Source organism: Taudactylus pleione, unplaced genomic scaffold (assembly GCF_031769625.1).
Source record: "Taudactylus pleione unplaced genomic scaffold, aTauple2 ptg000183l, whole genome shotgun sequence".
NCBI lineage: Eukaryota > Metazoa > Chordata > Amphibia > Anura > Myobatrachidae > Taudactylus > Taudactylus pleione.
In genome coordinates this window covers 11,980,421-12,005,795 of record NW_028284585.1, presented here as the reverse complement: position 1 = coordinate 12,005,795, position 25,375 = coordinate 11,980,421, and the positions used below count along the sequence as shown (strand labels likewise).

At 39.7% G+C, this 25,375-nt stretch overlaps 2 pseudogenes; one reads left to right on the top strand and one right to left on the bottom strand.

Annotated features, from left to right (window-relative positions):
* Positions 1-2,736: 2,736 nt before the first annotated feature.
* On the bottom strand, positions 2,737-2,856 carry LOC148519789 (5S ribosomal RNA; annotated as a pseudogene).
* Positions 2,857-6,339: 3,483 nt separating this feature from the next.
* Positions 6,340-6,458, top strand: LOC148519788 (5S ribosomal RNA; annotated as a pseudogene).
* Positions 6,459-25,375: the final 18,917 nt, after the last annotated feature.

The following is a 25,375-nucleotide window of genomic DNA, read 5'->3' as shown; positions in this document are numbered from 1 at the left end:
CCCACCCACTCCTCAGGAAGCTCTAATTGGGCTGCTTCTGCCCAAGAATTGCCAGCCCAAGGTACATATGTCACAGATGCCATTATGCAATGTATATCTAATTTAGGAACCAGAAAAGAATGCAATGTAAAAGCAGCATTAACCTCAGTAGCCAATGTGAAACACTGTGCAGTACTTTCTGGTGAAGGGATACACCCAAATTATTCATGGATATGGTGGGTGGTTTTTATGTCAAACTGTTTGGCTTTAAGAAGAAATACTTAATAAATAATTGTTATTTTCCTTTACATTTCAGTTGAACAAGAGGAGCCACTTCGGGAGGTTCTAAGGAGGGAGGTGGCCACAATAGCCACATCTGTCCAACATATTTTGGAGGCCATTACTTGCATAAAAATTGCGCTTTAAATTTTATGTTTAAAAAAAAATTAAACTAAATTTTTGCCAAAAAAATGTGTGGTGTTTTTATTAAAAAGTAAAATATATTATAAGTGACATCTTAATAAAGTAGAACTATAGAACTATCTGATTCAATGTTTGCGTATATATGTAATTTTTAATATATATATATATATATATATATATTTATTTATTTTAATAAAATATATGTATAGATATATAGGGATATATATATCTTTAAAAATCTGGGTATATATATATATCGGCACTCAATACAGCCACAGCAGCATGCCCCGGTGCCGTCTGGCATAGGAATGAATAGCTACGATTTGTAAACAAACAGCGGCACTCGGGGACTTGTGACAAAAATATAAATAGTGTATTGCAGTCAATACATAATCCCTGTATTGACTGTATTCCCTGTATTGACTGCAATGCACTATTTATATTTTCGTCTCAAGTCCCCGAGTGCCGCTGTTTGTTTACAAATCTTTGCTATATATATATATAAATAAATCTTTTGCAAACAAAATATATATATATATATATATATATATATATATAATATATGTGCGGATATCAGATAGTTCGACACCTAGATATATGTATATACATATGTGTATATATCTAAGTTTATATTTATTTGTCTGGATCTCTCTCTCTCTTTATATATATATATATATATATGACAATATAGCTGACCACAAGCACCTCCTAGTGCATATACAGTGAACCAATTAAACCTGTGCAAATCTCGCAACCTGTGCAAAGACAATTTTTTGTGTTTATATCCTTGTCCTTATCCAGGACCGTGACATACAAGTGACTTTGTGCAATAAATACAACCGTGTAATATATATGAATAAATATATTTAAAACTGCATAAATAATGTGCATAAAATTTTTTTAATTAAATAAAACAATTCATAGACAACACACAATGACATAAATACACAGAAATAATGGATAAAAAGCTAGTACTAAAAGATAATAAATAGCGATTTTTAGTGAAAAATAAATATATATTTTCTATAATAAATCGGATTTATAGCTTATCTTTTCCAGCAGTATTTTGGGAAGAGTTCATAAAGTGCAAGGTCAGGGTACCAACGCGTTTCGTCCTCTGGACTTCATCAAGGGGAAGTGTATGCATAGAGACAGAGCAGGGTTTATATACCTTAAGTACAGGAAGCACATGTCCTCATTTCGTGACATCATTTCCTGTTACCTATTTCAGGTCAAAAAGCCATATAATGTCCAGATTTTAACAATAAAATTTGTATTATGGCACTCATTATAAACAATATAAAACATAGAAAGCAAATAAATTATGTGAGTCAATGTTTTTCTGCTTCATGATTATAGTTCTGTCCAAGTGGAACACATGTGAGGCACACCCCGTCATTTCCGGTCATGTGGTCCGCGGGCTGGTATTGGTTTAACATAATGCCAGTCTAGGTGGAACGCAGGGAAAACACAGGATGAGCGCACTGCGTCACTTCCTGTTCCATGTAGTATTGGTTAAGTGACTACCAGTCCCCATATTACATCACCACTAAATAGCTATTAAGATGTTATTTTTCCATCTCCAGATCCCCACCGGAGGATGTGTCGCTCGCTTGTAATTGTATTAGTAGACCATGAGGTCGTTTTAGATGAAGGCGGCAGCCATTTTTGTAGTTTTTTTACATTAAAGCGGCGGCCATTTTTGTAGTTCTTTTACATGAAGCCGGCGGCCATTTTTGTAGTTCTTTTACCACTTGTAGCAGTCGTCTTTATGGTTTTGAGTGCTATGTCAAACACTAATCGGGGTCAATCGGAAAACAGAGGTTTGCCATTCTTAACATAAGATGTTCAATGTTTTTCCTTGACTGTTTGTATTTCATCACTGTTCTTCCAATATTTATGGATCGTTATAATACTTCGGATAGGGATGGCGGCCATCTTGGTAGTTCTTTCATAACCTGTGGCAGCCATCTTTGTAGTTCCTAGATGCTATGACCAGTGCCATTCAATAAAGAACTGGGAGGAATTAGCATTCTTATTCTGGGATGCTAAACGTCTTTATTGACCATTAACACGTATCCTGAAAAAGAGGAGAAAATTAAGGCAGACACAAATATGATGAGCTATTTAATCAGAGACTCCATTCCCTGATTGTCAATGCAGAAAGTGAACTATACAAAAAGACAATAGTCTATGGATACCAACTAAATAATAGGTTTATATTCATAAAAATTACATGTTAGATGGAAAGGTGACTGATGCAGGTGCAAAATTGTAAAACAAGACTCGGAGCCATATCATATTCTATATGCCATTTTATTCCCATTCACAATTTTACTACAACACCTGGTCTTCCTAGGAGGTCCCCCCATCCAAGTACTGACCAGGCCCAATCATGCTTCGCTTTCAAGATCAGACGAGATTGGGCATTGACATGTTGGTATGGTTGTAGGTATGTGTTCACTTATGCATAGATTTATGGACTTTGCTCCACGAGGACCTGTAATCAATCGCATTTCAGCTTCATCACCCTCCATATCATAAATAAGAACATGTTTTAATAATAATACTGTAGTCCAAACTTTTGCTTCCTTTTTTTTTTTTTTTTTTTTAATCTATAAAGTTGTCTTTAATCGCCTTGGTACATGATAACGTATATTATACCGCTATCATTGTGTCTTAAGTCATATAAAAGGAGCTATTTCATAGTTGTCGTTAAACCCCATGGGAAATAAAGTGTTTAATTCGAAGATCCAGAACATTTCACGTTGAGCAAGTTTCTTGCCCAGATCTCCCCCTCTCTCTCCCATGGTTACATGTTCTATTGCTTTAAAGGACAATTCTTCTGGGTTGGATCCATGGTGTGTATTAAAATGTCTTGAGACCATGTGATTTTCTACTTTATTCTTGATATTCCTCACATGTTCCTGCATCCTTAACTTGAGGGGCCTCTTTGTTTTTCCCACATATTTAGTACCACATGAACACTCTAACAGGTAGATCACTGATGTAGAATTAATAAAAGGCAAGGAAAGGAAATTTATCCGAGACAAACAGGACTACGAATTGAACAATATCAAACACTGGAGTAGATTTCCTAAACAAAGACCGAAACCAAAAACATACAATAAGGAGGAGAATAGATGGCTACGTAGTACATATCAGAAAAAGAAACCATCGGCACATAAAGATGAGGAAGAATCACCATACAACAGAGGAATACAGACAAACAACAGATTCAACACATTACAAAGGCTGGATTCCATTAGCGACACTGATTTTTTATCCCCAGGAACTCATCCCACTCCGCAACACACGAGAAGGCCCTTTTTCAGAGAAACAACCAAATTGGCATCACCAATGAAAAGAAGAATCGGAGAAGAAGAGGAACACGAGGGGGCAAATGGAAGAACATACAAAAGAAGAAACCTACACCATTAGATCCAACAGCACATGGAATTTTCAACTTATCCCAACATCAGCTTACACCACCTGAAATTTCTCTGCTCAGCAAAGGACTTAACTTTGCTCCAACAAGCAATATGAATAAATTCGAAACCTTTATTGATTTAAATAAATTTATTAGGAACCTCACACTAAAAAGACATTACTTAAAGAAGGAAAATGCAATTGTAAATAACTTTGAGATGCAAAAATCTAAATCTGGCCTGAAGGGGAAGTCAAAATACTATCCGATTGAGTCCAAAGGAAGTCACATCAACATATTTTATGAAATGGTGAAAAAGGAACTTTGCGATGAAGAATTTGTGCCAACAAAGAAGCAGAATCTTAAGAACAGTGAAAAAGAGGCACTAAGAAATCTGAAAAAGAACACAAATATTGTTTTGAAACCAGCTGACAAGGGGGGGGACTAGTACTTATGGATCGATCTTATTATTTGAAAGAAGCAAACCGACTTTTGGGGGACAAGGACTCATATATCTTACTTGAACAAGATCCCCTTAATGAATATATTGATGAACTAAGAACACTATTGGTATTTGGATTACACAATGAGATTTTAGATAAAAACGAATTCCAATACCTTATGAATACTAGTCCCATAACCCCCACTTTTTATTTCCTACCTAAAGTACATAAATCAATGGTAGAGCCACCAGGAAGACCAATAATTGCTGGAATTGAATCACTCACTTCACACATTTCTGAGTATGTTGATATCTTCCTAAAGAAGTATGTACAAAACTTAGAGTCGTACTTAAAAGACACGACACATGTTTTACAAGCAGTGGAAAACCTAGCATGGAAAGAAAGCTACTCCTGGGTTACCATAGATGTTCAATCATTGTACACTTGTATTGAACACCACAAAGGAATTAACGCTTGTAGATACTTTCTTAATCAAGACCCTTCAATGAACCCAACACATAGAGAATTTTTATGTGATTTAATGGCTTTTTATCTTGGAACATAATTATTTTAGATTTTTGGACCAATTTTACAGACAAATATGTGGAACAGCAATGGGGACGACGTTTGCACCCAACTTTGCGAATTTATTCATGGGATGTTGGGAAGAGGAGTATGTATATAATAACAATCCTTTTAAAAATAATATCATTTTTTATAAGAGATATATTGATGATATTTTAATGATTTGGGAAGGTTCAGAAGAGAATTTTAAATCGTTTTTATCACATATATCTGACAACAATATGAATTTGAAATTTACTTCCAATTTTAATAGAACTTCCATAGAATTTCTGGACTTGGTATTGACAGGGGATAATGAGATGATCTGCACAAGTAACTACATTAAAAAAGTTGATACAAACAGTTACTTACATTATAAAAGTAATCATCTGAAGAGTTAGAAGGACAATATTCCGTATTCACAATTCCACAGGATCAAACGTAATTGTAGTAATCCAACTATGTGTGATCAACAGATCCAAATCTACCAAGAAAGATTTCAAAATAAAGAATACCCGGAAGAAATAATTGGGAGAGCAATTCAAAAAACTACAAATCTGGTGAGGTCCGAATTACTAATATATAAACAGAAGGTGAAAGAAGAAAATAAAATAATCCCCTTCATCACCACCTATAGTGGACAGGAAAAAAAGATAAGGGCGACACTTTCAAAACATTGGAACATCTTGCTGTTGGACCCTATTTTAAAGGATGTGATTCCACCAAAGCCACCCACTGTGTTCAGGAAAGCCAAAAGTCTTAAAGACTCGTTAGCACCAAGTCTCCTGAGAAGTGACACAACAGAACCCATTAGAACATTACCAAAATGTGTTGGATGTTACAAATGTGGTCGATGTAATATCTGTAAATATTTGAATCCACAAAGGAAGATCTTTAAGAATCATGATAATTCGAAGGAATATAAAATAAAGGAATTCATGGACTGTAATTCTACATCAGTGATCTACCTGTTAGAGTGTTCATGTGGTACTAAATATGTGGGAAAAACAAAGAGGCCCCTCAAGTTAAGGATGCAGGAACATGTGAGGAATATCAAGAATAAAGTAGAAAATCACATGGTCTCAAGACATTTTAATACACACCATGGATCCAACCCAGAAGAATTGTCCTTTAAAGCAATAGAACATGTAACCATGGGAGAGAGAGGGGGAGATCTGGGCAAGAAACTTGCTCAACGTGAAATGTTCTGGATCTTCGAATTAAACACTTTATTTCCCATGGGGTTTAACGACAACTATGAAATAGCTCCTTTTATATGACTTAAGACACAATGATAGCGGTATAATATACGTTATCATGTACCAAGGCGATTAAAGACAACTTTATAGATAAAAAAAAAAAAAAGGAAGCAAAAGTTTGGACTACAGTATTATTATTAAAACATGTTATTATTTATGATATGGAGGGTGATGAAGCTGAAATGCGATTGATTACAGGTCCTCGTGGAGCAAAGTCCATAAATCTATGCATAAGTGAACACATACCTACAACCATACCAACATGTCAATGCCCAATCTCGTCTGATCTTGGAAGCGAAGCATGATTGGGCCTGGTCAGTACTTGGATGGGGGACCTCCTAGGAAGACCAGGTGTTGTAGTAAAATTGTGAATGGGAATAAAATGGCATATAGAATATGATATGGCTCCGAGTCTTGTTTTACAATTTTGCACCTGCATCAGTCACCTTTCCATCTAACATGTAATTTTTATGAATATAAACCTATTATTTAGTTGGTATCCATAGACTATTGTCTTTTTGTATAGTTCACTTTCTGCATTGACAATCAGGGAATGGAGTCTCTGATTAAATAGCTCATCATATTTGTGTCTGCCTTAATTTTCTCCTCTTTTTCAGGATACGTGTTAATGGTCAATAAAGACATTTAGCATCCCAGAATAAGAATGCTAATTCCTCCCAGTTCTTTATTGAATGGCACTGGTCATAGCATCTAGGAACTACAAAGATGGCTGCCACAGGTTATGAAAGAACTACCAAGATGGCCGCCGTCCCTATCCGAAGTATTATAACGATCCATAAATATTGGAAGAACAGTGATGGAATACAAACAGTCAAGGAAAAACATTGAACATCTTATGTTAAGAATGGCAAACCTCTGTTTTCCGATTGACCCCGATTAGTGTTTGACATAGCACTCAAAACCATAAAGACGACTGCTACAAGTGGTAAAAGAACTACAAAAATGGCCGCCGGCTTCATGTAAAAGAACTACAAAAATGGCCGCCGCTTTAATGTAAAAAAACTACAAAAATGGCTGCCACCTTCATCTAAAACGACCTCATGGTCTACTAATACAATTACAAGCGAGCGACACATCCTCCGGTGGGGATCTGGAGATGGAAAAATAACATCTTAATAGCTATTTAGTGGTGATGTAATATGGGGACTGGTAGTCACTTAACCAATACTACATGGAACAGGAAGTGACGCGGTGCGCTCATCCTGTGTTCTCCCTGCGTTCCACCTAGACTGGCATTATGTTAAACCAATACCAGCCCGTGGACCACATGACCGGAAATGACGGGGTGCGCCTCACATGTGTTCCACTTGGACAGAACTATAATCATGAAGCAGAAAAACATTGACTCACATAATTTATTTGCTTTCTATGTTTTATATTGTTTATAATGAGTGCCATAATACAAATTTTATTGTTAAAATCTGGACATTATATGGCTTTTTGACCTGAAATAGGTAACAGGAAATGATGTCACGAAATGAGGACATGTGCTTCCTGTACTTAAGGTATATAAACCCTGCTCTGTCTCTATGCATACACTTCCCCTTGATGAAGTCCAGAGGACGAAACGCATTGGGACCCTGACCTTGCACTTTATGAACTCTTCCCAAAATACTGCTGGAAAAGATAAGCTATAAATCCGATTTATTTTAGAAAATATATATTTATTTTTCACTAAAAATTGCTATTTATTATCTTTTAGTACTAGCTTTTTATCCATTATTTCTGTGTATTTATGTCATTTTGTGTTGTCTATGAATTGTTTTATTTAATTAAAAAAAATTTATGCACATTATTTATGCAGTTTTAAATATATTTATTCATATATATTACACGGTTGTATTTATTGCACAAAGTCACTTGTATGTCACGGTCCTGGATAAGGACAAGGATATAAACACAAAAAATTGTTTTTGCACAGGTTGCGAGATTTGCACAGGTTTAATTGGTTCACTGTATATGCACTAGGAGGCGCTTGTGGTCAGCTATATTGTCATATTGTTTCCTGTACCAAGGTGGCCTAGCCATGGCCACCATTTTTTGTTGACCAAGCAGACACCTTATACTTATCAAGGGAGTGCTACATATACAAATAGTATATGTATATATATATATATATATATATGTATAATATTTCTATTATATTTCTATTAGATTTACCAATAAAAAAACAAAAAACACACACTTGTGAAAGGTATTTCACGTTAAACAGAGTGGACAAATTTGGCGCTGTTTTCTTCTATTGATTTATATATATATATATATATTTATATTGAGATCGAGAATATATAATTTGACAAACAAAGTTGGGTGAAGTCCAATTTGCTAACTCCATTCTTTGTGAATTAGAATTAAAAAAACCCCAAAACAACAAGTGCAAATTTACACTGATTGCAATCGCATCAGAAGCAATTAAAGCAATCAGAAAGCGCAGATGAGAAAACATGACTCTGCCAAGTAATCGCAATGGCCGTGTAGGGTGATGGCTGTGTCCGACAGACTACTACGAGTGTAGTCGTCGCTCGTTCTGTTACGTGGTCCAGTAGGTGTAATTTCATTGTGATGGGTGTTTACCCGATTGCACTTTGCGTTGCGAGCGATTTCTCACTTTGCATTTTCTCGCTCGCCGCAGCTGCGAGTGATTGCGCCTTAGTGAGCGGGGCTGAATCAGGTCCAATGTACTAAGCCTTGGAGAGAGATAAGGAGGATGAAGATAAAGTACAAACCAATCAGCTCCTAACTGTTATATTTCAAACACTGTCTGTAACATGACAGGAGCTGAATGGTTGGTACTTTATCTCAATCCATTGGCAAATTCGGATGAAAAAAACATCAAAAAGATGTTTGGCCCAAGCCGAGTCGCATGGGAACTGGTGTGCTGAGAAGGGCTCTTTGGCATGACTTTGGCAATAGTTTATGAGGACACATCTGTACGAGATGTAGTTAGAATACCAAAGCACGGGAGGCCGTCTGATGGAATCACAGCATCGAAATCCCGACTAAGTACTAAAGATAGGCATCTAAATACCGATGCCTATCTTTAGCCCGATGATGGAATCGACAGATGGCTTCCCAAATGAAGGTAAGCAGGGATAGGGCTAGTGTTAGCTGCAGGGGGGAGGGTTAGGTTTAGGCACCCCCAGGGAGACTTAGGGTTAGGCACCCCCAAGGGAGGGTTATGGTTAGGCTAGGGGAAGGGGGGGAGAGGGTTAGGCACCACCAGGGGGGAGGTTAGGGTTAGGCACCCCCCCGGGAGGCATAGGTTTAGGGTGCAGGAAGCGGGGGTTAGGTTTAAGCACCCCCGGGGGGACTTAGAGTTAGGCACCACCCCGGGAGTTTTAGGGTTAGGCACCACTAAGGGAGGGTTAGGGTTAGGGGGGAGAAGGGTAGGGTTAGTATACGTACCTGTCCTGTTGGAATTCTAGTATTTCAGGCTTCCGGCGTAGGCTTTTCACCCAGTGGCTAAACAGCTGCCGGGATTTCATACCCAACCCATCTATACAATCAAAATGTAAAGCCTGACAAAGCACAGCAGCAAAAGATGAACATTTTGTGGGGAGATCAGTACAGCCACTGTATTAAAAATAGATTGTAGGGATCAAAGTCTATTTATGGGATAACCAATAGTGAAACTATTGCAATAATCAATGCAGGAGATAACAAATGCATGAATTAAAGTGTGTGAGATATGTATATATTCTTGATATGTTTCTTTGATGTATGTAACATGATTTGGCAACAGACTGAATATGGAGAACAAATGACAGTTCTGGGTCAACAATATTATCTAGGGAGCGAGCTTGATGGATATGGTTTATTGTTGTATTGTCAACAGAAATAGGTGTCAGGTCTGTAACTTCTATAGGTTTGAGGGACTATTATTAAATCTGTTTTTGAACAACTGAGTTTGAGGTTGTGAGATAGTAAACAAGATAAAATGGCAGAAAGATATTCAGTAATGCTAACCAACACGGATGGTGAGAGATCTGGATAGTATAGGAAAAATTGGGTATCATCTGCATAAAGATGATGCTGAAATCCAAAGGAGATGATTAGTTTTCCAAGAGACGTGGTATAGCTAGAGAAAAGCAGAGGACCAAGACTGAGCCTTGTGTTACTACAACTGATAAAGGAAGCAGATGGGAGGTGGTCCTGTTAATCATCTCCCCACAATGTTGTACCTTTTGAGAACAATTATCTACTGTATTTTAATCATCACCAGCTCTGTGACTTTTGTTTTGAATGTATCTGTTATCTATAGGGAGTTGTAGGCTCCCATCATGGCTTTTGTAAGGCTTTCATACTCGGAAAGTATGTGTTCTTTGTATAGATATCAAGGAAAGACTGGGGCTGTAGATCAGTTTTGGCAGTCTGCCCTGTGCCCGTGCCTTAGGCACGCTTGTTCACAAAGGGGGCGTGGTTTTGAGGGGGAATGCAGCGAGTCACGGGGGGCCTGGGCCCGTCTCTTCCCAGCCATGCACAGCTCACCGGCCCATCACTGCTGCCATCCCTTCCATCTCCTTGAGCTCACATAGTAAATCTGGATGCCGGGGTGGAGGGCGGGGACACTTCCACCCTCCTCATGCTGGCCCTTCTGGAACTTGCCAGAAGTGCCCAATGGCCAGTTTGGTGCTGAAAGACATACATCCTGCTGCTTTGCAGTTCTGTTGCAGAGACCTACTGTAAGTCTTCTTCATCTAAGAAGTTGGCCAAACTCGAGTAACTTTTCACTAGTGAAGATAGGATTTGGGAATTTACCAAGATGAGAGTTTCTAAACTCTCATGAGAATGGACAAAATGCCTGTTCAAATTTGTGAAATCAATGCACCTGCTTGAAGGCTGCGAGTTCAGCAGAAATATACACAGATCAGTGCGATCCATTTATGTTTCTGCCTGTAAATAGTAAATGAAGGTTTTTTTGTAAAAAGAAATGATGTAGGGTCCCCCCCCAAAAAAACGTAACCAGCCCCGAGCTGCTGAACCAGTCCTGGTTCCTAAAATTATGGGGAAAAAACATGTAGGGCTCCCCCGTAATTTATGAACCAGCACCTGGCTGCAGTGCCAGTCCTGGTTTTAAATATAGAGGGAAAAAAATGCAAAGCCAGCAAAATAAATAGTGAAATAACCACAAGACACACACACCGTGTATAGTAAAACTTTATTACATACCTACCTAAGAAGACACTGCAATCTTGGGTCAATAATCTTCTTCAAAATTTGCTACTCGGGGGAGAAATCTTGATCTGCTTCACCATCGGCCAAATCACTCTCAGCTAAACTCACTTCTTAGTAAATTTGTGAATTTCAGAAGCATCAAATCACCCGAGTTTCGGTGATGCTAATCGAGTTAAAAAAAAACCTTGATCATACTTGATTCTTAGTAAATTTACCCCCAGATGTTTAAATAGTGTTTTGCTTTTTAAATATATTTATATCTTAATGGTTTTATTACTGTTTGATGATTGTTCAGTACCAGAAATTAATTATTTTTTTCTGATATATTGTACTCTCAACTTTATTAATATATAATTTATTTGATTTCCCCTGTTGAAATTACACATCTCACACCATTTATTTTTTACTTTTTTCTACCACAGTGGAGATTCCATACGCATTTTGTATCTTACTTTGTCAGAGCCCTTTATATACGAAACGCATTAGGGCATGGCCTAAGTGATCATTCTCTTTCATTTCGACATTCGGCCCTGATCCCGGAGGACAGCGTGATCCAAGACGCTGCACCTGTTGTTGCCAGCAGTGCGCATGGTGGACCTGTGTTCTTCCTAAATGCGGGCGGTGAGCAGATTTGCCAGTGGATACTTTGTATTGAATCATGTGGTATTTTTAACACTTTATATCACTCTGTTTGTTTTTTGTTTATGTTACATTTTCATACATTTATTTTTCATTTTTTCTAACACTTACAACACTAAGCAGCTTACTTTCATTTACTACTTCACGCTTCGCTGCTATTTTTTATTTTATTTTGTGTTGGGCAAATTTATGCCAAAAACCTCGTATATGATGTATAAATATTAATGGTTGTATGGTGCATCTGGTCTTTCTCTTTTTTCTATGTTGTAATATTAAGTCCCATTAGAAAGAGCTAGGGTGTGCAGTCCAGGCCCCCTTTCCCAAAAATACCTAAATCACAATTATATATTTTATAAGATGGTGTCCTCTTCTCAGCAGGCTCTATTACAATCTTTCTATATAAAAGGATAAGAGAAGACCTTATTTTATTTGCTTACCTGGAGCAGTGGTTATCATTTGGCTCATGCTGTCTTGATTTTGTGGCTTTTATCTAAACTGCAATCCTGTAATCCAAACACAGACATCTGTGGTATTTCCGGATTACTCAAAATGTCTGGCCTGTCAATTCTAAATGCTTAAAGCTGGTACTGTGCACGTGCATGTGCCAAAGGTACTGCCTCCTGAATGCAGGAACATTAAATCCATCTGCTGCTATAACTGCTCTAAGACAGCAGACTAGAAGTGCCCAGATGACCATCCTGTCCTTCATTTCTGCAGCATAAATTGTGTATCTCTGGACTGTAAAAGAGAAGGTTATCCTCTGTGTACAAAACAAAAAACTCTACATAACTGCACTAGTGCATACTTTGCCAACATTGGTAAGTCCATCTTCAGGAGAGGGAGATCCAGGTGGGAAGGTTGGGGTCATCACGTTGTAAATCACATCTATTTGCAGTGAACTATGACAATACACCCCTGGGGGTGGGGCCATGATTATGCGATTAATAGCAAATTGCGATGCCTTCCTTCACTCAGTGTACCCGGAAAGTTATGGCATGTGGGAGACTTTTGCATTTTCATGGGATCAAGAGTCTCTGACCTAACTTTGGATGTCTGATGGAAATTCCAGAAGAGTGGACAAGTATGCACTAAAGACCTGGGTACTCGGCATGTCATATGGGTACACCAGCCAGCCCTTCCAGACACCCTACAATGTGAAGACAGATGCCATCTAGACTGCGATGTGTCACGAATGGTGTCTGTGAGTTACCTGTCTCAGGTGATGAGTGGGATTCAACGGAGACCGGCATGACTGGAACCACAGATGATGTAGATAGCTCTATTGCAAAATGTATGTAGCAGTGAGAACTGCCTTTGATGATGAATGACAGGAACTTGGAGGAACTGGACTTTAACCGGCAGGAAGACTTGTTGAGTTGAACTGGTGAACTTGGAACTTGACTCTGGACTGGAATAATGTGGATTGAACTGATGAACTTGGAACTTGACTCTGGACTAGAATAACATGGATTAAACTGATGAACTTGGAACTTGACTCTGGACTGGAATAACGTGGAGGGAACTGAAGAACTTGGAACTTGACTCTGGGCTGGAATAATGTGGATTGAGCACAGGACTAAGGTCAGGAGCACAGAAACTCAGTATTAGCTGATGCTAGCCGGACATCTGGATTGACAGGTATTGCTGAAGCAGGTTTTCTGGATTGCACCAGTGGTTGCTGTAGCAGGTTTTCTGGATTGCACCAGGGGTTGCTGTAGCAGGTTTTCTGGATTGCACCAGGGGTTGCTGTAGCAGGTTTTCTGCATTGCACCAGGGGTTGCTGTCAGCAGGAGTCAGGGATACAGTAGAACACAGAATAGCACGAACCATACACCACAGAAGTAAGGAGATGTTCAGGCCCAGAATGCTATCAGGGGAGGATATATATACCCTGGGTCTGGCTGCAATTGGTGGATATGGACAGGTGGTCTGGCAGTAGCATTCTGGACCTCATTCAGAGTCGGTCGTTGCTGCCGCACGGTCGTAAGGGAAAAGGGGCCGGATATGCAAATGATGCACTCGCAAGTTGCGTCCTTAAGATCGGATCATTAGCTGGCCGACCAAAGGGAGGATGCAGCCATAAGACAAAAAATACGCCCCTTCTCGTACGCATTACACGTCATCTCCGGCCATATAAGGATTAATCGAGACCATCGGTAACCATCGGAACTGGTCATAGAGCTTAAGGTTGACCATACCCTCTCTTAAGCACTACGATCAGGTTAGTGTACAAACCACCCATGTCACGTGTGCCATGACACTACTTTGTTAATTATGCACTCCCATAAAACGCCGTTTGCATAATTAGGCACGCCTGCGTTCGGATCTCCACTCCCCCGTTTTCAAGCACCTTCCCCTGTTACCACCCACAAATGCCTCATTCTGTCACTCAAACTACCGAACTGGCTGTGTTTAAGGAGAGAGAAATTTCTGATCGTAGCAGCTAGTTTGCGCACGCGCATTGCGAACTTTACGCATGCGCAGTTTAGCGAACATCGGTGGCGTACGACCATGCGGCCACAACGACTGACTCTGAATGAGGTCCTCTGAGTGGTGGAAGGCACAACATACAGAGGGAGTACTCATCTCAACAGCACTGAGAATCAGAAACACACCTGCGATTCCAATCAAGACTAGCAATGCTCACAGATAGAGGAGAGCCCAGGTGAAATAATCACTGTGGATGGAATACAGGGAGAAGTGCTGCAGCCAGCATGATCAGAACAGGTCCTCCAGGCAAATTACTCATACAGATCCATGGAGACAGCTGGCAGTGGTAAGTCAATAGGCAAAAGGTGAAAACTAGACAGGTTCGTGACACGATGGAGTCTTCCCCTCAACTTTGTTCATTGGGTGGCAGCACCATTGCACACAACTAGTTTCTGGTCCTTGCAATACCTAGTTAGAAAGTAAATCTCCAGTACAATATATTCCATTTCGAAATAAGAAAGCCTGATTGTAATTTTCTTTCAAAATCAAATCAATATATTTTGATCCGTTGTCAGGTCCATAGACCGGTGCCTACTCTGCCTATTTGGTAATCTGGCACTGGATTTATGCATTTAAGGATTGCTGCTTGTGTTTGTACTGTAGTTCACATTTGTTGTTCTTATTTGTGGCTCAATAAAAACACACCAAATTGTTTCAATTTTACTCAAATATGCTTCAACCATTTTGCCTTTGTGTGAACTGCCTTGTACACTTTCAAAGAGTCTGAAACATGGACAAATTAAATCAAACTAGTTCAAACATTAAATCTGTTCAACTTGCTATGTTTGTTTTTAGGATTGCAAATTACAATTATTTTTTTAATAATTTGGAGAATTAGTTTGAGCATTAATAAATGTTTTATTATTAATATGCATTTCCTTATGTGGCAGCCACAAAGTATAACAATTAGTTACTGTTACATATATTTGTTTACAAAAGCAGAATTATTTATAGCAGCTTAACAGCATAGCTTGTATGTTTAAAAATAATATGATATTTTGCAAAACGACACAGTTCTCTGTTGGATATGTTTGTTAGAAGACATTTCACAATCAAAATATATTCTCTCATGCTACATCAATTTAAGAGACTTTAATAATAGTCTGTACTTATACATGTTGTGTTGTATCTGGCAGTTCTAGAAACTTATGCAGATAAATCTTTTTAGCAGAAAGCTCAGGTCAGCTAAAAAAGACAATGAACAACTACACAAGCCGGGAAACTCTGTAGGTGGCCTTTGAAACCGTATCATCGGGCAAAGGAAATTCGGAATAGTCCAGGATTATTTCAAATCCCTCCATACCTTTCTCTTTTTAATAGAAGTTACATGTAAAAAGAATGCAATATGATCTGATGCAACATTCATTTTATAGTCAAATAGAATAAATACAGGTTCTGTCACTGGTTTATGCTGAAATATAAACAGTACTAAAGAAATATACTGACAGGCGTAATGCACTAGGTACAGATTTGTCTTTGGGACTGACCACATTACTGTCTACATCTAATTCAAATTGTAAAACCCCTATTTAAGATGCAAAGCATCATGTCACTAATACGACAGTATATACTATACTACTTTTTTCTTTTTTACAAACTTATACTGTAACATATTGTAGACATGATGTTTCAGCTCAAAGAATGCAAATATGCTTTGTTATTATTTTGTTTATCATATTAATATATGCCCATACTTTTCCCTGAATCTGAAGGGAATATAAACTGTAATTATAATAAATTTATATTTTCCAAGTGACTCGGAAAGTGGTTTCACCTTTTGAAAAACAACCCAGATTTACTATAGAGTAAATTTTTACATGTACAAAAAGTCACAAAAGAAATGTCAAAAGAAAGTAGCTACATTATAAGACAAAAAATAAATAAATCTGGTGCTACACCGCCCGGATGATTTGGATAGGTACATATAATCTGACAATAAACAAAGGTGGGAAATATTCACACCCACCGACCAAGATTCATAAAAGAGACAAAAATAGTTTAAAAAGCGCTGTCAGATCATTGATTTTAATAAAAATTGTAATATATATTTGTGTAACTATTACATAACAATTATATCAACATAAAACATAGGTAAAAATCACATATCACTTATAACCAATAATCCATCATGATTAGTATCCATATGCAGGGATTATTGATCACTACCTACAAATCCTGTAGTTTGAGTGTGATATATTGTTGGGAAAATGGGACTTTGGCAAAAATCGGCAGATTGCATTAATGTTTGGCCACCTTCTGCAATACTAGTTATGCAAATTGGGAATTTGGTCATCTTGATACAAGAGAATATATATTGGAAATAATACGAATACTCATGATCTCCCACATGCTGCTTTTCCAGATAAAATAATAAGAGCATATATATTATTAACTGGAGACTTTCAGCACTTTTCAGCTTGTTGGATATTATTCTATATGAGGCACTTCCAAACGTCAGTTTTTTCAGCCACTTTCAGGTAGGACCACTTTTCTGCTGTAGTCTATGGGGTATTTTTGGGAAGGCATAACTCGGGGCATAGGGCAAATTTAGACTAGGGGGTTTGTTTTATTAGGTTGCTCTTGTTCCAGTGTAGGTGCTTTTGGGGTTCAAGAAATTGAGAAAGTTACAGTTTTTAAACTATTTCCTCACAAATGCCCCATTATATTGATAGGGAGCTCCAACTTGTTGCATAGCCTCAGTAGGTGGCCTCCAGCAGGGGGTGCACTGTGGCTTCACCTGGGTGCACAAAGATGGCTATACTTTGCGGGCATTAGCAGCAGTGTGGCCTGGGGGAGGTAGCAGATGTTAGCAGCAGCTGGGACCCAGCGGAGGTAGTGGGCATTAGCGGTGGCAGCAATCATTAGCAGTTGCAGCGGGACCCAGATTAGATGTTGGCATTAGTGGCGGCCGAAGGTGTTGATGGCAGGATCTGGTGATGGTGTTGTGCTGGTGGCAGGCCTGGATCTGAGAGGATCCAGTCCCTGCCAGCCATTCTGCAAATTTTAGCAGCAGTGCCCATTTCAAAAATGGTGCTGCAGCTCCATTTTTGAAATTCAAAAATGGCTGGCGAGAGCCAATCACAGCTCACAAGGTCATTGACCCACCCCCCTCAGCTGGCTTATATAAGCCAGCGTGAGGCAACAGCATGGATCTCCAATGGTGCAGAGGGAGCAGTGAAGATTTCCCGAAGAAAGACGCACTTATTTTTTCACTTGTTTTCAGTTTCTTTTAACACAGATGCATGGATGGATCTCACTGATCCGTCCATGCAGCTGTGTCTTATTGATTTTTTTTCTCAGATGCACGCCACATGGATTGCACTGATCTGTGCGTGCATCTCTGAATCATTTTTTTACACAGATGCCTGCATCACAGATCTCACTGATCCATGCATGCAGTCAGCTATCTTTAGATCTTCCACGATAGTTCTTATTTCAAAACTGTTTAAGCACCAAATCATGTCCTGGAGTGCCAGGAAGAGTTCAAGAGAATTTGTTCATGATATCGCATCGTGAGCACATCGTTCCATGTGTAGGGGCATTAAGAAGCAGTTCAGGGCTGGGACCATCAGTTCCAGTAAGCCTCTCTGACCCCTGCTGCTGCCTTTGTGCACTGCCCGCTGCTGCCTCTTCTCCGCACTGCTGCTGCTGCCCCTGTGCACTGCCCCACTGCAGCCACTGACCCCCATGCCTGCTGCCATCTCTCTCTGCACCCAAAAACACCTCCTGTGTGTTGTCCCCTCCTCCATCTGTGCTAGTGTACCATTTTGGTGCCCTTCTCCCCCTCAGATGGCCCGGTTTGCTGATCCCATCCCTGATGGTTAATAAATTATAAAAAAGAAATGAAATACCCAAGACAAAAACCTACGGTTTCACATGTCCCATTAAGGCTTCCTAGAAATGATCTGAAATTTCACAAAACCTACTAAATTTCTGTCACTCAAATTCAAAAAATCAATGAAATTCCAATCATTAAGGCTGATGCATAGACAGTATGTGTGTATTCCAATGAGCACACAATTCTGTGAATTACCAGCTTCACCATTTTGTGAGTGACAGCAATCTCACTCTTTGAGAGTGCTGAATCTGCAGTTAACCACAGGGTGTGATGGCATACTATATCTGTATTGCGCAAGGAACAGGTCAGCCTTAATGATCGGAATTTCATTACTTTTTTACGTTTGAGTGGCAGAAATTCAGTAGGTTTTATAAAATTTCAGATCATGTCTAAGAAGCCTTAATGGGACATGTGAAACCGTAGGGTTTTTTGTCTATGGAATATACAGTCAGGTGCATAAATATTGGGACATTGTCAGAATTTTCATATTTTGGCCTCTATTCACCACCACATTGGCTTTGAAATGAAACAAACAAGATGTGATTTAACTGTAGACTTTCAGATTTAATTTGAGGGTAATTACATCCAAATCAGGTGAACGGTGTAATAATGGGACAAACTAAACAATCCTAAATCTAACTTTCACTTTTTAATACTTTGTTGCAAATCCTTTTCAGGCAATTACAGCCTGAAGTCTGGAACGCATAGACATCACCAAACGCTGGGTTTCATCCCTGGTGATGCTCTGCCAGGCCTCTACTGCAAATGTCTTCAGTTCCTGCTTGTTCTTGGGGCATTTTCCCTTAAGTTTTGTCTTCATCAAGTGAAATGCATGCTCAATCGGATTCAGGTCAGGGGATTGACTTGGCCATTGCATAACATTCCACTTTTTAGCCTTAAAAAACTCTTTGGTTGCTTTTGCAGTATGCTTCGGGTCATTGTCCATCTGCACTGTGAAGCGCCGTCCAATGAGTTCTAAAGCATTTGACTGAATATGAGCATATAATATTGCCCAAAACACTTCAGAATTCATTCTGCTGCTTTTGTCAGCAGTCACATCATCAATAAATACAAGGGAACCAGTTCCATTGGCAGCCATACATGCCCACGCCATGACACTACCACCACCATGCTTCACTGATGAGGTGGTATGTTTTGGATCATGAGCAGTTCCTTTTCTTCTCCATACTCTTCTCTTCCCATTACTCTGGTACAAGTTGATCTTTGTCTCATCTATCCATAGGATGTTGTTCCAGAACTGTAATGGTCTTTTAGATGTTGTTTGGCAAACTCTAATCTGGTCTTCCTGTTTTTGAGGCTCACCAATGGTTTACATCTTGTGGTGAACCCTCTATATTCACTCTTGTGAAGTCTTCTCTTGATTGTTGACTTTGAAACATATACACCTACTCCTGGAGAGTGTTCTTGATTTGGCCAACTGTTGTGAAGGGGGTTTTCATCACCAGGGAAATAATTCTTCTGTCATCCACCACAGTTGTTTTCCGTGGTCTTCCGAGTCTTTTGGTGTTGCTGAGCTCTCCGGTGCGTTCTTTCTTTTTAAGAATGTTCTAAACAGTTGATTTGGCCACACCTAATATTTTTGCTATCTCTCTGATGGGTTTGTTTTGATTTCTCAGCCTAATGATGGCTTGCTTCACTGATAGTGACAGCTCTTTGGATCTCATATTGAGAGTCGACAGCAACTGATTCCAAATGAAAATGTCACACCTAGAATCAACTCCAGACCTTTACCTGCTTAATTGATAATGAAATAACGAGGGAATAGCCCTCACCTGTCCATGAAATAGCTTTTGAGTTGATAGTCCCATTACTTTTGGCCCCTTAAAAAGTGTGAGGCACATATAGGAACCATTGTAAATCCTACACTGTTCACCTGATTTGGATGTAATTACCCTCAAATTAAATCTGAAAGTCTGCAGTTAAAGCACATCTTGTTTGTTTCATTTCAAAGCCATTGTGGTGGTGAATAGAGGCCAAAATATGAAAATTCTGACAATGTCCCAATATTTATGCACCTGACTGTATATCAGTATATATATATATATATATATATATATATATATTTTTTATTATTTTTTTTCGATCTTATTTTCTGTAGGTCATTTGATGGTAGCTTAGGGTGCCAACGGTTGAGTTACATAATGTCTCTGAACCAGTGTTTTTAATGCCCCAATTGTGCACCAGACATAGAGGAAAAGCAGTCAGCAGCTTCTTACCATGATGTCACAGTCCAGTGCCAATCTGAGGAGCAGAAGGTAAGCCCCTTCCTCCAGCTCACTATGGTAAGGACCAGTGACATTTGAAGACTCATTGTGCATGCCACTAAGCACAGTGAGCAGCAAGGAACATTGTTACCACCTATATTGAAACAATTATGCTTACACTCTATATTTCCTTCTTTATGAAATTGTATTACTTATGTAAATCACTAAATCGTTGCTATATATTGATTATTCTATTGGTTACCATATTTCCAGAATATTTGTGCACCACTAGAAAAAGCCTTATATTAGGTAACCTAAGTGAGGATAGAACCTGAATTACCCTTCAATTGTTTGCATTTAAAAATGGGTCTCTCCCAGTTGTTCCCCATTGCAAATATAGACACCATAAACCATACACAAAATAGAGACATATGCCCAAATGTACAATAGCCTGCGATTTTTAATCAATGGAGTGACTGCCCTCCCCCAACATCTGGAAAAGGTGCCAGCTACATGTAGGAACTGAGAACTGGGGCACACTGAGGGCCAAATTCAGAGATTTACGCAAAGCCAATATTTTTGCAGATCGAGCGGTTGTTTTCAAATGTGCATGTTTGAAATCTGCACTGTGCACGTACAGCGATTGCATTGCGATTACCCATGTGCATAGGAAACACTCGCAAAGTGAATGATAGGCAGACAGCATTTGGGGTTACTATGGGAGGATGGTTAGAAAAACACAGGCGTGTCGGACCATTTAAACATGGTGATCTTCTTTACAGCATGAGAGCTCTCTGCATTTCAGGAGAGCTTCAGTGTTTGCGGATGGTCAGACCTGACTTACAAGCTGTGTGGCTGCCTGATCTGCGTCTATGGTACTGATGTTAATGCTGTTACATATCATCAGATAGATATAAGAAAGCAGCAGTGGGCGACCCTATGCTCAGTAATGTTTTGGAACACATGAGCATATTTTAGCTACTTAGATCCATGAGAGAATGCAGTTGCGACTGCATTAGTGTAAATCTCTGGATCAGGCCCTGAGTCTGCACAAGTGCTGTGCTTTGCTGGGTAAGTCCCATGAGACACCACAAAAGGTCAGAGAGGCATGTGCTGAGCTCTGATTAGTGGAGCTCATCACATGCTTCTATTATCAGCCTAATGGAGTAGGCATGCCATCGGTGAGCTGTTCATTGATGGTTACCATTCTCATGTTGCATGTTGACATGATGTATGTCGACATTATGACTGTTGACATATCTGTCACAAGATTTCTCACACCTATTGCTAGGAGACAGGGACGTTGGGCTGCTACTCTGTAGGTCCTCCCACCTGAATTGACTTTGCTATTACTGTCATGTCTGTCTCAGTCGCATCACGGCCATAAGATCACTGCTCAGCAAAGACTCTGTACCAGTTGCAACTCGGCCAATAGGCTGCACCTTAGCCAAGTATACAACAGATGAACAGCGCTGACCACAGAGAGCATAAAAATTTATTTAATACATAAAATATGATAAAATTGACAACAAAAAAATCAAAAGAACTAAATAAGCACAATGTGAATACACAGCTAATGCAGATAAATAGCAGCACCAGTGAAAATACAATTGCATAATACCATTTAGGTACCCATTAGGACTCTTCCTATTACTGTGAGACATAATGTGTAAGAGGCATTACTATGTGTGGAATAATGTGTAAGGGGCAATACTGTGTGGCATAATGTATAAGAGGCACTATTACTGCATGGTATAATGTGTTATAAGGGCACTATATATTGTGTGGCATAATGTGTATATGGGGTACATCAGTGTGGCTCACCTCTTTTGAGTGGCCAAATCCCCTTTTACGATGTGCAAGCACCTTCGGCACGTACATAGGTACAGCCTTAAATTTTCCATACCCCCACTTCAAAATTCCCACTTTGACCACTGCATTAGGGACCACCAGTACAGAGAATCCTTGATGCAGCCTAGTGTCTTAAACATATCTTTGCAAATATATGCAAACTGATATCTCTATATTTCTATTATCATGTAGTATTCAAGTCTAATTCCTGGTCCTTTGCAGAGTGCTGGGGGAACATATTTTCTTTTTCTTGTGTAGATTAACCCTTCCCTTTTCATGCACCTGTGAGAGGGCCATTAAGTTGATTTGAGTAATCACCATTTTATAATAGCCCTCCAAAGCCTATCACAGCATAGGGATGCCCACAGCTCTCTTCTCATATTTGCCTGACAACGCACATCAGCATAAACATCAGGAACATCGATGCAGATCGGGCAGCTTCTGAGTGAAGTCCGACTTGTCTCAAACACTGTGGCTCTTCTGACATGCTGAGAGATCTTATGCTGTGAAGGAGAACGCAATGGCTAATTTATGCATGCCCTTGAAATGGCATTTAAATGGTCCCGGCATGCCTGCATTGGCCTAGCCACCTCCCACTACCTCCCCAAATGCTGGCTACCTGTCACTCACTTTGCAAGTGAATCCTCTGTGCTAGAGTAATCGCAAAACCAATTGCTGCACATGTCCAGTGCAGCTTTCACGCATGCGCATTTGCTAAAAATCTCTCAATCTACGTAAATATCGGCATTACGTACATCTCTGAATCAGAGTGCAGTATTAATACATATATATACTTTTTCTTTTGTACAGTAATAACTGTCAAATTAATTTTGCTGTGATCTATAACAAAACTAGACTGGAACATATTTCATATGGAAAGTATTTCAAGATGAAAGCTAATAATGTTAAATCACCTGGCTTTGCGGAATTGAATTTGTTGACTTCTGGTCTTTAGATCTGACATGTGACAGCTGACAAAGTGCTCTATCTTGTCATCTCCTGCAGTCACAAAAGTAGGTAATAATAAGTAGATTTTTCTGACATTATTATGTGCAAGAAGGGATACTGTAGGTCCAGGCAATGGTTCCACTATGTGGTAAAAAATATGTGTGAACTGTATCTGACCAGCGCTGTATATGACTTGCAATGTATCCGACCCTCACTATATCCAACCCGCATTGTATCCGACTCACACGGCCATGTCGCACACACGAACTACGACGCGGATGCATTCGCAGTGCAAAACAATGGGCAGATTGCGTGCATAATTGCTGTTGCGATCCTTGCTGATTCAGGTCCTGTATGGGACCAGAACTGTATCCAACCCAAACTAAATCCTGCACTGTTTTTGACCTGCACTGTAACCCACACTGTATCCGATCAGCGCTGTATACGACCCATGTTGTATCCGACCAATACTGTATGCGACGTGCATTGTATCTGACCCACACTGTATCCAACTCACACTGTATCCTGTACTGTGGGCCTGATTTAGCATGGATCACTATTTTGCTAATGCACACGCAACGCAGTTGCTAATATCAGCGGTGATATTCAAATGCATTGCGATCGCAGTATAGCAGTGCGATCACAGCCTCACATAAGGACATCCCACTTCCCCTTACACACATCCGTAAAACTTATAATAGAGAAACCATCGGTACAATCGAGACCCATACGCACGCTTGCACAAGCCCTGACCTTACTCAGGAATTGCTAACAGCCACACACGCTATGAGTCTTCACACTGCATATAGGAAAACCAGTGGATAATTTATGCATGCCCTGAAACAGAGTGTGACCACCGCCTGTCACCACCCACAAACGGCATCTCCTGTCAATCATTCTGCGATGGGTCTGCGTAGCCACTGCATTCGCAGTCCCCATCACATAGACCGGGTCACACATGCGCACTACGACTCGGAGGCATGCGCAGTCTGAAACAATTGGCAGATTGCGTGTGTGATTGCAGTTGCAATCCTTGCTGATTCAGGCCCTGTATGTGACCAGAACTGTATCCAACCCAAACTGTATCTGCACTGTATGAGACCCACACTGTATCCAACTCGCAGGTACGGAACGCTGTTTTTATGGTTGGTGAGATTTTGGGGGACTGCTCAACAAAAATGCTGATTGATCACATTACTAAACATATTTAAACAGAAATAACTGCCGTGTATTTGTGCCGCTGTTCTGTTTCTTAGTGTAGCCAGCCAGCCTTTGGCTTATATTGGTGAACAAAATTGTCAGCTTTGAGGTGACAATTGAGTGGAAATGACTGGAAAATAATGTTATTAAGGTAAATAATACTATGAACAAAAAAAGCAACAATATATGTGACTTTAGCTTTTCTGTCAATTTTTGGAAAAAAATCCAAAACAAAAACCAATCACAGCATTTTGGCAAAACTAAAACTAGATGATGAATTAGAACCAAAACCAGCAAAAATGGCCTGGTGCACATCTGTAATCTAGGGTGGACATGCTTGGCCGGCTAGATAGCTGCTCATCTTGAATGACCGTCCTGCTATTATCAAAGGCAGTGATAAACCGCTTACCAAAGCCTAATCTCAAACCATTATACCGCAGATCTCCAGGGGTCAGAGAAGCATGTAATGGTTTCCTCCAATCAAAGCTTAGCACATGCTCCTCTGGCCCCTTGAACTGTGTGGGTAGCATCTCAGTGTTGCAATACTGCTGGTACTATCCTGCTACCCCCCCACATGATAGTGGCAGTTGGCAGGGCAGCCATGGCACCTAATTGGCAATTTGACCCTGGTACCCCCTCTCTTCCCCTCAGGAACCCTGGGCCGGATTCAGAGATGGAGGCTAATGCAATTTTCCTGCAGATCAAGTGATTATTTGCTATCGCACATGAGTATAAGCCGCACTGTGCATGCGCAGCAATCGCATCGCGATTGCAGACGCACAGTGGATCCCATCACAAAGTGACTGACAGGTTGTTAGCATTTGGGGGTGGTAACAGGGAGTGGTCAGAAAAACACAGGTCTGACCTTCTGCAAGGGTAAGATGGCCGCCAAT